Raw genomic sequence first — 13,206 nt, 5'->3', positions numbered from 1 at the left:
ACACCTAAAACTAATGATATTGTAAGTCCACTATACCTCAATTAATTTAAAAAAAATCTGATGACCTGAAAGTTGAGATTTTCTAGTTATTTTAAAACCTATGACAACAGACTTCAGTTGGGAATATGAGGCATTATGAGGGATATAAAATGTAACGATTGTTTAGAACTCCCTCCCTTCCTCTCTCTCTTCCTTCCTATTTCTTTGCCAAATTTAAAATATCTTTTTAATGCTACCCATTCCAAATAAAGTATACGATTGAAGCTAGTATCAAGATAAATTGAAATGAAAATATACCACTATAAATTTTAATTAAGCCATATATTTAAGCCATATAATTAAGTGGAAAGTGTATTTTGGAATGATTTTATTGTTACCCCCATTTCTACATTTTACTTTGGCTTTATGGACCTGGCATCCATATATATATATATATATATATATTTTTTTTTTTTTCAAAAAGTAACTTAAGTTTTAAAACTAAAACAGAAATTGGACAGTTTTCCTATGCGAATCCTTAGCAATAATCTTTAAAGTATTGTCAGTGAAACCTATAGACCTTATAGCTGGACTCTCTTCATTTAAAATATCAATAAAAGTAATGCTAAAAGCTGTAAGAATGCCTCAACCCTGTGGCAAATAGTAGACATTTTGTAGTGTTGAAAGCTTTAGCATTAAAAATATTTAGTGTTTAAAAGCAGACATTCTGTGCAAGGAGAAAAAAAATACAGGATTTAAAAACCTTATGTGACCTTCTGCTCTAATCGAGCCAAAATACATAAATTAGCACACCATTGAATTTGTAGGAGGAAATGGCCTGTTAGGTCATTTAGTATTTCCCTTACTAAATTTAAACAGTTCCCTACAGCATTTTTTTTCTTAACACTGTAGGTCTAGTTTTGAAAGTTTCATGTATTAATGCTTTTCACCACATCCTTAAGAAGCTATTACTCTAGTTGAACTTTATAGGAAGTAACTAATAATGTTGAACAAGAAGCTTTCTTTTCTCAATGTGATTCTACTACCAGCTTCATTGTCAAATATTTCTCTTTCTGTCTCCCTCTTTTGAGTATTTGAGTTGTATGGAACTCAACTGAAGGAAAATTACAAAAGTGGCAAGATTGGTCAATAATGAACTTCCCTTCCTCGTCCTTCTCCTTCCTCAAGTTTAGGCTTAGGTGATGGAGTGATGCCCCTTGTACTTGAAATGACCTTGCCCTTTCCTTTCTTCTGAATGTAGTATTCCCTGAAAGAAGGCTGTAGGAGTTTGAAATTGTATTTACCATCCCTGAGAAATGAATTTTTTTGTGTGGCTATCAATATGCTTTCAGAAGCTTATGAGGGAAGCAAGGATTCTACTGCGCTTAGTCACTCTGTCGTGTCTGACTCTTTGCGACCCCATGGACTGTAGCCCACCAGGCTCCTCTGTCCATGGGATTCTCCAGGCAAGAATACTGGAGAGGGTTGCCATCCTTTTCTCCAGGGGATCTTCCCAACCCAGGGATCAAACCCAGTTCTCCCACACTGCAGGTGGATTCTTTACCGCCTGAGCCACCAGGGAAGCCCAAGGGTTCTATTACTGCAGCTTATTTAGAATAAATGCAAGATTCCAAGCTGATAATGATCCAGAAGTGAATTTACCATCTCTTAATATCTTTGGAGAGCAGAGGTATACTTTGGGGCCTGTACCTTGTGAGTGATAAGCCACTAAGTTTTATCCTAATTGACAACTGAAAGAGAATGGAAAAATGATTTTGGAAATTTTGGTCAAAAACTGCATAAGTGATATTTAAAACACCTTGATATATAGGTGTGTGTGTATATATATATATACACACACACATAGATAGGCCATTGTGTGTGATGGCTGGCTTATGATCTGCCCAGGAGAGCAGATTGTTGAATTTTCAGGAATTTTGTGAAGCAAGTAAACACATCCATGATTAAATGTTAAATTATTGCCTTTTTGTTGTTGCCCAGTCATGTCCAGCTCGACCCCATGGACAGTAGTACACTAGGACTCCCTGTCCTTCACCCTCTCCTGGAGTTTGCCCAAGTTCATGTCTGTTGCATCAGTGATAGCACCAGCCATCTCATCCTCTGTTGCCTCCTTTTCCTCTTGCCCTCAATCTTCCCCAGCATCAGGGTCTTTTCCAATGAGTCAGCTGTTCACATCAGTTGACCAAGATATTGGTGCTTCAGCTTCAGCATCAGTCTTTCCAATGAATATTCAAGGCTGATTTCCTTTATGATTGACTAGTTTGATTTCCTCACGTCCAGGGGATGTTTCAAGAGTCTTCTCCAGCACCACATTTCAAAGGCATCAATTCTTCAGCAGTCTGCCTGATCCCTGGTGGCTCAGAAGTTAAAGGGTCTGCCTCCAATGTGGGAGACCCAGGTCTGATCTCTGGGTTGGGAAGATCCCCTGGAGAAGGAAATGGTAACCCAGTCCAGTATTCTTGCTTGGAGAATCCCATGGATGGAGAAGCCTGGTAGGCTACAGTCCATGGGGTCGCAAATATTCAGACACAACTAAGGGACTTCACTTTCACTTTATAAACTAACAAATAAATTATATCAAAACAAGGGTGATCAATTCTAAATATTCACAATTCCCTAATTATTTTACTACATTTTGGTACAACGTTCTAGGGATTATTTATGTTTACTGACTCTATATTGTGGAAACACTATAAACTAGTGAAAACCTCAGCTTTTTTCTGAACACTATCTATGTTCAGCGAATTCATGGTGCTTTCTTGAAGTCAGCAAATGTTACAAAGCAGGGTCCTTCAGTTGATTGTCATGTATTCACTATCACACTACTGCTTTTTTGTTTAACTTTTTCTTTTATCTTTGAGCATAGTTTCAGATGTAGAACAAAGTGACTTAGTTACCCATATATGTGCATCTGTTCTTTTTCAAATTCTTTTCCCATTTAGGTTGGTACATAATATTGAGCAGAGTTTTCTGTACTATAGAGTAGGTCCTCGTTTATTATCCACTTTAAATACATCAGGGTGTACATGTCAATCCCAGACTCCCTAACTATTCTTCCCCTCTACCCTTCCCACCTTGTGGGAAGGGTACCATAAGCTTGTTCCCTAAGTCTGTGAGTGAGATTTCTGTTTTGAAAATTAAGTTCATTGTATCATTTAAGACTCTGCATATAACTGATATAACATGATATTTCTTTCTATGTCTGGCTAACTTCACTCAGTATGACAATCTCTAGGTCCATCCATATTGCTGCAAATAGCACTATTTCATTCTTTTTAAGGTCTACTATTCCACTGCGTGTATATATATCTACATATACATGTACCACATCTTGTTTAACCATTCCTCTGTCAATGGACATTTAGGTTGCTTCCATGTCTTGTTTATTGCAAATAGTGCTCCAATGAACTTTGGGGTGGGCATATATAATCTGCTGTTAACAACATTATAAAATAACTTTATTTTTAAAATGCTAACTATATAGTTAAGGAACAAGGAAGACACTGAATATCTATCCATGATTTTATCAGTTGTATAATGTCATTTTTGTATGTTCATTTTGATACTCTGCATTTTAGATGAATTTTGCTATTATTTTATTTTAATAATATCCTTCATACTATAACAGTGGTAATAGGATATAAAATTTAAAAAATATGGTGAGAAAATTTAAAGTATAATCAAAGTAAGATTGATTATTAGAAATAAAGTTAAGTCACTTTGTAGCTTGAATGGTTAATTCTCATAAGTACTGATCTGGTTCCAAATTTTCTAGAAGTAAAATAAAAGTGGAATTCAATTAACTGTACTCTGCTGTTTATCTGAAAAGGTATTTATCTTACTGAATATAGGAGTAATACATTATATGGCTCATTTTGAAATGGTTATTAAATAAAATGTTTTCATTTGTGAGGGCATAAATTAAAACCTGATATATAGGCTCTAAATATGTGATTTTTGAATCAATAAATTCCTGAGCAGTTATATCAATTTCTTCTGATTACCTTCTATTCAAATCCAAAATGTAACTTTTTAAAAACTTGAAGAAATAACTCCAAAAGGTTTAGAGCTTAGAAAACAGAGAGAAGTATTAGTTTTTAGACAATATTTATTATCTTTTTTGTTCTAAAGACATAAATATGTTATAAAATAGATATGATCCTGGCTTGTAAAACATAAAGTGAGAGATTTTCACCATTTTACTGTTCTCTTAAATGTTAAAATCAAGTCCCATTCTCCTTAGGACTCTCTCAAAGACACATGGCAAATAGGTGGTGATGTCTGAGCTCCACTCAGCCAGTCTGGCTTTTAATGTTGTCTGTTACATTATCAGGAGCGCAGTTTCGTCTGGAGTTACATTATCTTTGCCAACTGAAAAGAGATCCATGGCTTAAGACATCAGATGCAAAACAAGCAAAATTAACATTTTTTGACAGGAAACTTTGTTTACTGACTTATTTTTGCCCAGAAGGATATGCCAAGTTTCCTATGCAAGTAGGTGGTCTACAGCTGTGTTTCAGGAAAAAAAAGAAAAAAACAGACATTTCTCTATATAATGAGGCAAACTGTCACAGAGGCCAAGCAATAGAAAGCTCACAGAGCAAGTTAAGATGCTTGAGTCACACACACACACACACACACACACCCCACATCCCTCAAAAGCATACATATTCTAAAATGTAGTAAAATATTGGGTCAATATTTGCAGAGTCACAAATTCATTGTTATGATGCACCAAACATTTCTATTTGTGTCTACAGATTAAACTCATCTGTACTGCTTTATACATTATCCACTTACTTTATGAAGTCACTGTAATTTTAATATCAAAACTGTATCTGGGAAATATACAAAATTTAAAACTACAAAGCAAACCTATTGTGAAGAATAGGCAGTTTTTAATATAAAATACAGCCAACTAGTACTATTGTGAAATACTATTTTCATAAAGTTCATTCTAGAACTCAAGGTTAGTTTACTATCAGAAATCTATGTTTACTTATTAAATAAAAGATTTAAATAAAAATATTAATAAATCACAAGTATACTACAAAGTCATTTAATGAATTCACATAGAACTGTAATATTCTGGAGAGTATGCATAAAAAAAAACACTTAAGTATGATAAAAATTTAGTGTGGCCCAAATCATATATGTGTTTAATTTATCCCCAAAGTTGAATTCATGTTCCAAAAAATAAAATAAGTCTAAAATATTTTCATGCTCAAGTGTCAAGAAAAACATCATAGGAAATTAAGATACAAGTACTTCACAAGAACCAGATTTGAAAATGAAAAATGAAATCTGGAAATACTACTGTAAATGTCTCTTTTTGGTGTGCATGGAGAAAATATTATTCTGGGAAACCACAAAAGCCAACTGACTTAAATTACAGAATATTTTATATCAGAAGTAGCTGTTCTGTGAACCTTTCCTTTATATTTCAATTTTTGCTCAGGATAAATCTCAATACCAGAATACTTTAGATACCTAAATACAAGACATGATGCCATAAAACTCCTAGGAGAGAACACAGAACATTCTGTGACATAAATCATAGCAATATTTTATAGATCAGTCTCCCAAGGCAAAAGAAATAAAAGCAAAAATAAACAAGTGGAATCTAATTAAACTTAAACTAAGTTTTGTGCAGCATAAGAAACCATCAACCAAATGAAGAGACAACTACAAAATGGGAGAAAATATTTTCAAACATGCAACCCACAAGGTATATTATCCAAATACACAAGCAGTTCATATAGCTCAGCAGGGATTATCTGGTGGTTCACGTGGTTAGGTGTCTTCCTGCAATGCAGGAGACTCAGGTTTGATCCTTGGGTTGAGAAGATCCCATGGAGAAGGAAATGGCAATCCACTCCAGTATTCTTGCCTGGAGAATTCCATGGACAGAGGAACCTGGTGGGCTAGAGTCCATGGGATCACAAAGAGTCGGCCATGACTGAGCGACTAACACTTTTCACACTTTCATACAACTCAATACCCAAAATCCAAACAACACAAACAAACTGAGCAGAATTAACAGATATTTTTCCAAAAGAGACACATAACTGACCACAGGCACATGAAAAGATGCTTAACATTGCTAATTATTAGAGAAATGCAAGGACAATGAGGTATAACTTCACCCAGTCAGAATGGCTATAATCAAAAAGACTACAAATAATGAATGCTAGAGAGAGTATGGAGAGAAGGAAACCCTCCTACACTGCTGGTGGGAATGTAAGTTGGTACAGCCTCTATGGAAAGCAGTATGCATATTCCTTAAAAAATTAAAAATGAAGCTACAATATAATCCAGGAATCTAGAGTATATATACAGAAAAAAAACTAAAACTCTAATTCCAAAAGATGCATGTACCCCAATACCATAGTAGCATTGCTTACAATAGCCAAGGCATGGAAACAACCCACATGTCCTTCAATAGACAATTGGCTATATATATACACACACACATATATGCATACATCTCTTTTGGTAAATGATATATATATATATATATAAATGGTATATATATAAATATAATTCTGTAATTTATATATATATATAAATGGTATATATATAATCACACACATACATGCACACACTTAATGGAGTACTACTCAGCCATAAAAAGGATGAAGTGTTGCACTTTGCAGCAATATGGATAGACAGATGATATTTTTTAATATTCATAATTTTTTCATTTTTTCTTTTTTTCATTTTTAAATTATAAAATATGATAACACATTTACAAGAGACTTAGAAAATACAGAACAAAGTTGCATATAGTCTCCCTGTAAATTGCAACTATCTTTCTAAGTAGATAAATAAAGATTTTTAGTTGGAGTTTCAAGAACACATTCTCAAAAATTATTGGAATTAATAGAAAAGTAGAAAGATGTCAGTAGATCTGAAAAGGACTATGAACCAATTCAACATAATTAAGATTTATACAATTTCACACAAGAGCAGGATATAAATTCTCTTTAAGTTTCTGCAGACTTTAAGCCAGGAGACACTGGAGCATATCCAGGAACATAAAACAAGGTGCAAAAATTTCATGGTCTAAAAGTATTGAAATCATAGAGTCTATTCTCTTATCACTGTGAAAGTATTTTAGAAATCAATATCAAAATATATTTGAAGGTTACCCAGATATTTTCAAGTGCAATGTGACATTTACCAAAAGAGATCTTTGACTTAGCCATTGAAAGCCTCAATAAAGTTAAAAGACTGAAAAAACACAGAGGGTGATTGCAGAGAAGAAAGTATTTAAATGAGAAATTAATATAAAAATGAGAAATTAATTTTGGAGGTACTTTACAAACTTTGTGTTTCTGGAAACTAAACATCCACTTCTAGATGACGGATGTATCTAAGAAGCCATAACAAGGAAAAATAGAGAATATTTGTAACAGAATAAAAATGAAAAGAGAACATATCAAAATTTGTTGCCTGCAGCTGAAGCTGTCCAATGCAACTATATACAATGTATAATCTTGAATAAGACATGAAAACAAATAATGAACAATAGCATAAAAATTTTGTGAAATCAGAACAACAGAAAAAAAAATGGAGAAATTGGAAAACATGAATTAAGTGAAATGGGAGCATTGACTATGAAATAGAATAAGTGAAACAAACTAGATAAAAGTAAAAGATCATCATATAGTCCAGTTGTTTTTAAACATGGCTGCTTATTAGAATCACAGCTGGAGCTTTGGAGAAAAAAAAAATTCCTAGGCATTTGTATTTTTTTAAAAACTCCAAGGTAGTTCTAATGTGCATCTGGATTTTAAAAATTATTAAAAGTTTTCTATTAAACTGCAATTTTAGTCATAGAGAATTCTATTTTCTGTTCACCAATCATGATTCAATGAATACAGTATACTAACACATATATATGGAATTTAGAAAGATGGTAACGATGACTCTGTATGCAAGACAGCAAAAAAGACAGATGTATAGAACAGTCTTTTGGACTCTGTGGGAAAGGGAAAGGGTGGAATGATTTGGGAAATGGCATTGAAAGATGTATGATATAATATATGAAACAAATTGCCAGTCCAGGTTCAATGCATGATACAGGATACTTGGGGATCCCACTGGGATGACCCAGAGGGATGGTATGGGGAGGGATGTGGGAGGGGAGGTTCAGGATGGGGAACATGTGTATACCCGTGGCGGATTCATGTTGATGTATGGCAAAACCAATACAATATTGTAAAGTAATTAGCCTCCAATTAAAATAAATAAATATATATTTTAAAAAATAGTTACATAGTCACAATGGTAAAAGATGTTTATCAGTTTTTATAAACAATAGCCAGATAAAAAAGTAAAAGACAATTACAGTTGCAAGTCATAATGGAAACATGATTAACCTAACAATATAAAATAGTTACATACAATTTGGGAGGTTAAGTAGAGTGATGTGGTAAGTGGAAGCACACATATTCACATGTTTCATCCAGCCAGTCAGTTTATGTCTTTTGGATGGTGCATTTAATCCATTTACATTCAAGGTAATTGTCAATATGTATGATTCTATTACTGTTCTCTTTAGTGTTTTGAGTTTGTTTTTTGTAAGTTTTTTCCTTCCCTTGTGTTTCCTGCCTTTTGCTTGTCTTTAAAGCTTTTGATTTCTCAGTCAAATCTGAACAAGAGTCTTGCTGGATAGGGTATTCTTGATTGTTGTTTCTTCCATCACTTTAAATATATTGTGCCATTCCCTTCTGGCTGGTAGAATTTTTGTTGAGTAATCAACTGATAACTTTATGGGAGTTCCCTTCTATGTTATTTGCTGTTTTTCCCTTGTTGCTTTTAATATTTTATCTTTGCCTCTAATTTTTGTTGGTTTGATTACTATGTGTCTCAGTACTGTTTCTCTGTGTCTCGATGCCACTATTACTGTGTATTCCTCCTTGGGTTTATCCTGCCTGGGATTCTCTTCACTTCTTAGACTTGTTTGACTATCTCCTTTTCCATGTGAAGGAAATTTTCAGCTTTTATCTATTCAAATATTTTCTTGGGTCCTTTCTCTCTCTTCTCCTTCTGTGCTGTGTATGCTTACTTGCTCAATCGTGTCTGACTCTTTGTGACCCATGGACTGTAACCCACCAGGCACCTCTGCCCATGGGGATTCTCCAGGCAAGAATACTGCGCTGGATAGCCATTCCCTTCTCCAGGGGAACTTCCCAACCCAGGGATCAAACCCAGGTCTTCTGCATTGCAGGCGGATTATTTACTGCCTGAGCCTCAGGCTTCTCCTTCTGGGACCCATATATGCAATAATGCAATACATGTTATATATATATATATATGTATTGTTATAATGCAGCAACAGCTGTTACATCTGTATATGCTATTTCTGTGTTGATGCTAAAGCCACTTGCATCAGAAGTCAGCACCTTTCAAGTTGCTCTAAGAATCCAGTCTTGTACTATCAATTCTAAACTGTACGATTTACTGACGATTTCATATGGGAGAAGGTATATACTGTATATTCCAGCCAAGTATGTGACCAATTGCCAGAGTCCTGTCAGTGTTCAGGTGTGACTTTTGGTAGTACAGCCACTAGCATAAAAGTCCTCTGATTTGCATTTCCCTGATGATTAGCAATGCTGAGCTGATCTTTTTATGTGCCTATTGGCCATCTACATGTCTTCTTTGAATATCTTGATACTGGTACATTTATACTTTCCTTTTTTATAATCATCAAGTTAATTATTTTTGTACAGTTGTTAAACTGAATGATTAATTTTACAGAATTTGTATTTTATTATCATCTTATAAAGAGTGTTGATTTTTTTTTCTAACAAAAAGATTACCTTGAACTCATGGAGGATAGATCTTTTTTTTTTTTTTAGTTTTCAGATGACTCCCTTAATCCTGACATGTTTTATTCTAACACTGTAATCATTATGGGACCTAAATAGAAAGTCACAGTTGTTTATCAAGGTCCTCTAACAATGCAGGGCTCAACCTCATACTCCAGTCTTTAATATACCTATTCAGCCTTTCTTTAAAATTTTTATTTTATTTTGGAGTATAGTTGATCAATAATGCATTAGTTTCAGGTGTATAGCAAAGTGATTTTGTTTTACACGTATCTATTATTTTTCAAATTATTTTCTCATTTAGGTTATTACAGAATATTGCTTTTTACTGGGTTCCCTGAAGTTCCCTTTATCCCCACAAACACACAGTTCAGCCAAGGCTTTCGTGGAAGTTAAGATGCAGATGTCAAAGTCTTCTCTGTAGCTCTTTCTTATTTTGGATATTCTACCTCTATTTCTGGTTTTTACTGGAAGCTCTAAAATCCATTCTCGGACAGCTTGAACCAGCCAACCTTGGCTCTTTGGGTTAGCCAAACTACACTACATGGGCAGTGGGCTCTCCTCTGGAGAAAAGTTTTCCAAATGTGAATTCACCCAGTACAGTCCTTTTCTTTCAGAAGTATAATTCTCTCAAGTCTTTGCCAATATTGATAGTTTTTATCCTGGCCCTAAGATAAAATATTAAAATAAATAAATATAGCAAATATATTAAATTCAAGTAAAACAAATACAATTTATGGTTGTATCCATTGGCCTCATTCGTATGAAAAATGAGTCCTAGTTACAAAATGTTACAAAATGTATACTTTGTAATTAATTATAAAAAAAAGGAAAGTATAATGCAAGATACTGAAGGATTTTGTATCTCCTTTTTGAGGATTTTTTGGTGGAGACTTTTAAAATATATCTTTCAGTTTTAGAAAAAATTATTACATAAATGTGTCAACTAAACAGAATTCTAACAAATTCAAAAGATATAATTTATAAATTATTAGGAAGAATCAAACCGTTATACAAAAGAACTTTGGATGTGTTTCTCTTTTAGTCAGATTGTTAAATATTTAACCATGACCAAAAATTTATTTTTGTTGAAGAATTTTCAAACTTTTATGAAGCTTCATCCAATAAGTGCAGAAACTGTTCACCATAAAATGTTTTTCTTTGGTGTCAGACTTATTTTTCCTGTTTTGTAAATGCAGTTATTCTTTATGTCTGTCTACATAAAGCTATGATGTCATGTCTTTGATGATATTTATATTGTGCCTTGTCATCACAAGAAACAGAAAAAGCATCATCAGAAGCACACCCAGAAGGTAAACTCAACAAATGCATGTTCAGCTTTTCAATATAGCTCTTTTTCTATAAGACTATTGTATATATCTGTAATTCTAGTCTAAGTTAGAGCAGGATCCACAGAGAGCCCCAGAGTAACCCACTCTGTCCTCTCTCCTCTCTTTACATACTTGAACTAGAAATATATTTCTCACTGAGCCTGCTCATAGTCATCAGCTAGGGCCTGTGAAGAAAAGACATTACTGATTGAAATACACATTTACAGCAGAAACAGAACATATTTATATGAACAAGCAAATATTAATGCTGAATCATTTATGAAGCACAAAATGTAGAAAGAAGTGGTATGGAACCTGGGGATAATGATGGACCACTTGAACAACAGCTAGGTATTTAAATTTTTTTTTCAATGATTTTTATTGAAATATAATTGCTTTACAATGTTATCTTAGTGTCTGCCATATAACAAAGTAAACCAGCTATGTGTAAATCTGTCTGTCTATATATCTTCCTCTTGGAACTCCATCCCACTCCACCTCCCATCCCACCCACCTAGGTCATCATAGAACACCAAGCTGAGCTCCCTGTACTGATAGCTGGTTCCCATTAGCTGTACATTTCACACAAGATAGTGTATATAGGTTTCAATGCTATTCTCCCAATTTGTCCCACCCTCCTCACCCTGTATCCACATGTCCCATCTTTACGACTGCATCTCTATTTCTGCCCTGGAAGTAGATTCTTCTGTACCATTTTTCAGATAGAGATGAGAAGAAGAGCCTGGAATTAAGAAAGTAATTATATGGGGATATTCAGCTTGAACAAAGTAAAGGGGTAGAAAAAGAATGATGTGTTTAAGCAAAATAAAATGAGTAGCTCATCCTGGTTGATTATAAAAAGTCCATAGTGAGAAAGGGAGATATTTCATGACTGAAAATATGCAAAGGATCTGGATTGCGTATTTCACAAAATTTTATTGCCTCCCCCAAAGCAGTTTATCACATTAATTATCCTAAAATTTTCCATTTCTGAAAACTGCAATATCTAGCAGTGATCATGCTGGAACACAAATTTAAATTCTATCTTCTCTGAGCAAACATCTTTTGATGACTAAGCTTGAACTCTAAACTTTGTGTGGGCTTCTTGTTGATTGACATTTTCAACTGAGTCAGTTCAGAAACATTGGAGTTTTATTTTCATGACACAGACTACTCAGGAGGCTACATAAAACCAATCCAGCTGATCAGACTCTCTTAAAGATGAATCAGAGGAATCTGCAAATGATGGCCTTTTGCGGGCTGGCCTTTCCCAATAGGCACTTTTTTTCCTGTATTTTGACAAAATATATGGTAAATGGATGAAAGGAAGGATGTCTGGGAGGATATTTAAAGATAGCTCTTAAGACATAAGATGAATCCAATTATGGGTCACAGAATCACCAATTGTTGTAATTTGTTGTAATGTGAACCAAACATACAATATCAAGGACATATAGAAACATTTAAATAATTTCAGTAAATACTTTGCTCTTATGTCAATTTACTGTAACTTGAATATTCTCTTTAGAATATTCAATGTTAACATAATAGATTTAGTAGATTTAGCATTCATATTAAAAGAGAAAATAAAATGTTCCTATTAAAATGTCAATACTTCAAGCCATGTAAACAAATGTTGTTAAAGCACCTGTGTCATATAAACCACTGTTTGTGTTGTTGCTATTGTTCTCTGTAGAAAAACAAAGATGGAAAACATGCTGTTTGTGTTCTCAAGAAATTTACAACCTAATAATGGGGATAGACTTCACAGATTATTGGAAGGCAGGCAGAAAGTGGTAGGTGCAGAAGAGGGCAAATAAAATATTATGGAATCAAAGCAGTAGCAGAAGAATTGTGAAGAAAGAGCAAGGAAAAATAATTTTTTTTTTTTTTTTTGCTAAACATTGCCTGCCCATTGTTTCATTTAATATTAATATTTTTTTCCATAAGTACTACTTCTGTGCCAGTTTTTTTAAAAATGAAGAATCTGAAACCTAGTGGGATTATGTAACAAACTCTTACAACTGGAAAGCTCA

The sequence above is a fragment of the Budorcas taxicolor genome, chromosome 9, assembly GCF_023091745.1.
Source record: "Budorcas taxicolor isolate Tak-1 chromosome 9, Takin1.1, whole genome shotgun sequence".
Lineage (NCBI taxonomy): Eukaryota > Metazoa > Chordata > Mammalia > Artiodactyla > Bovidae > Budorcas > Budorcas taxicolor.
The sequence above is the reverse complement of the archived record's forward strand: the minus strand, read 5'-3'. Positions refer to the sequence as shown.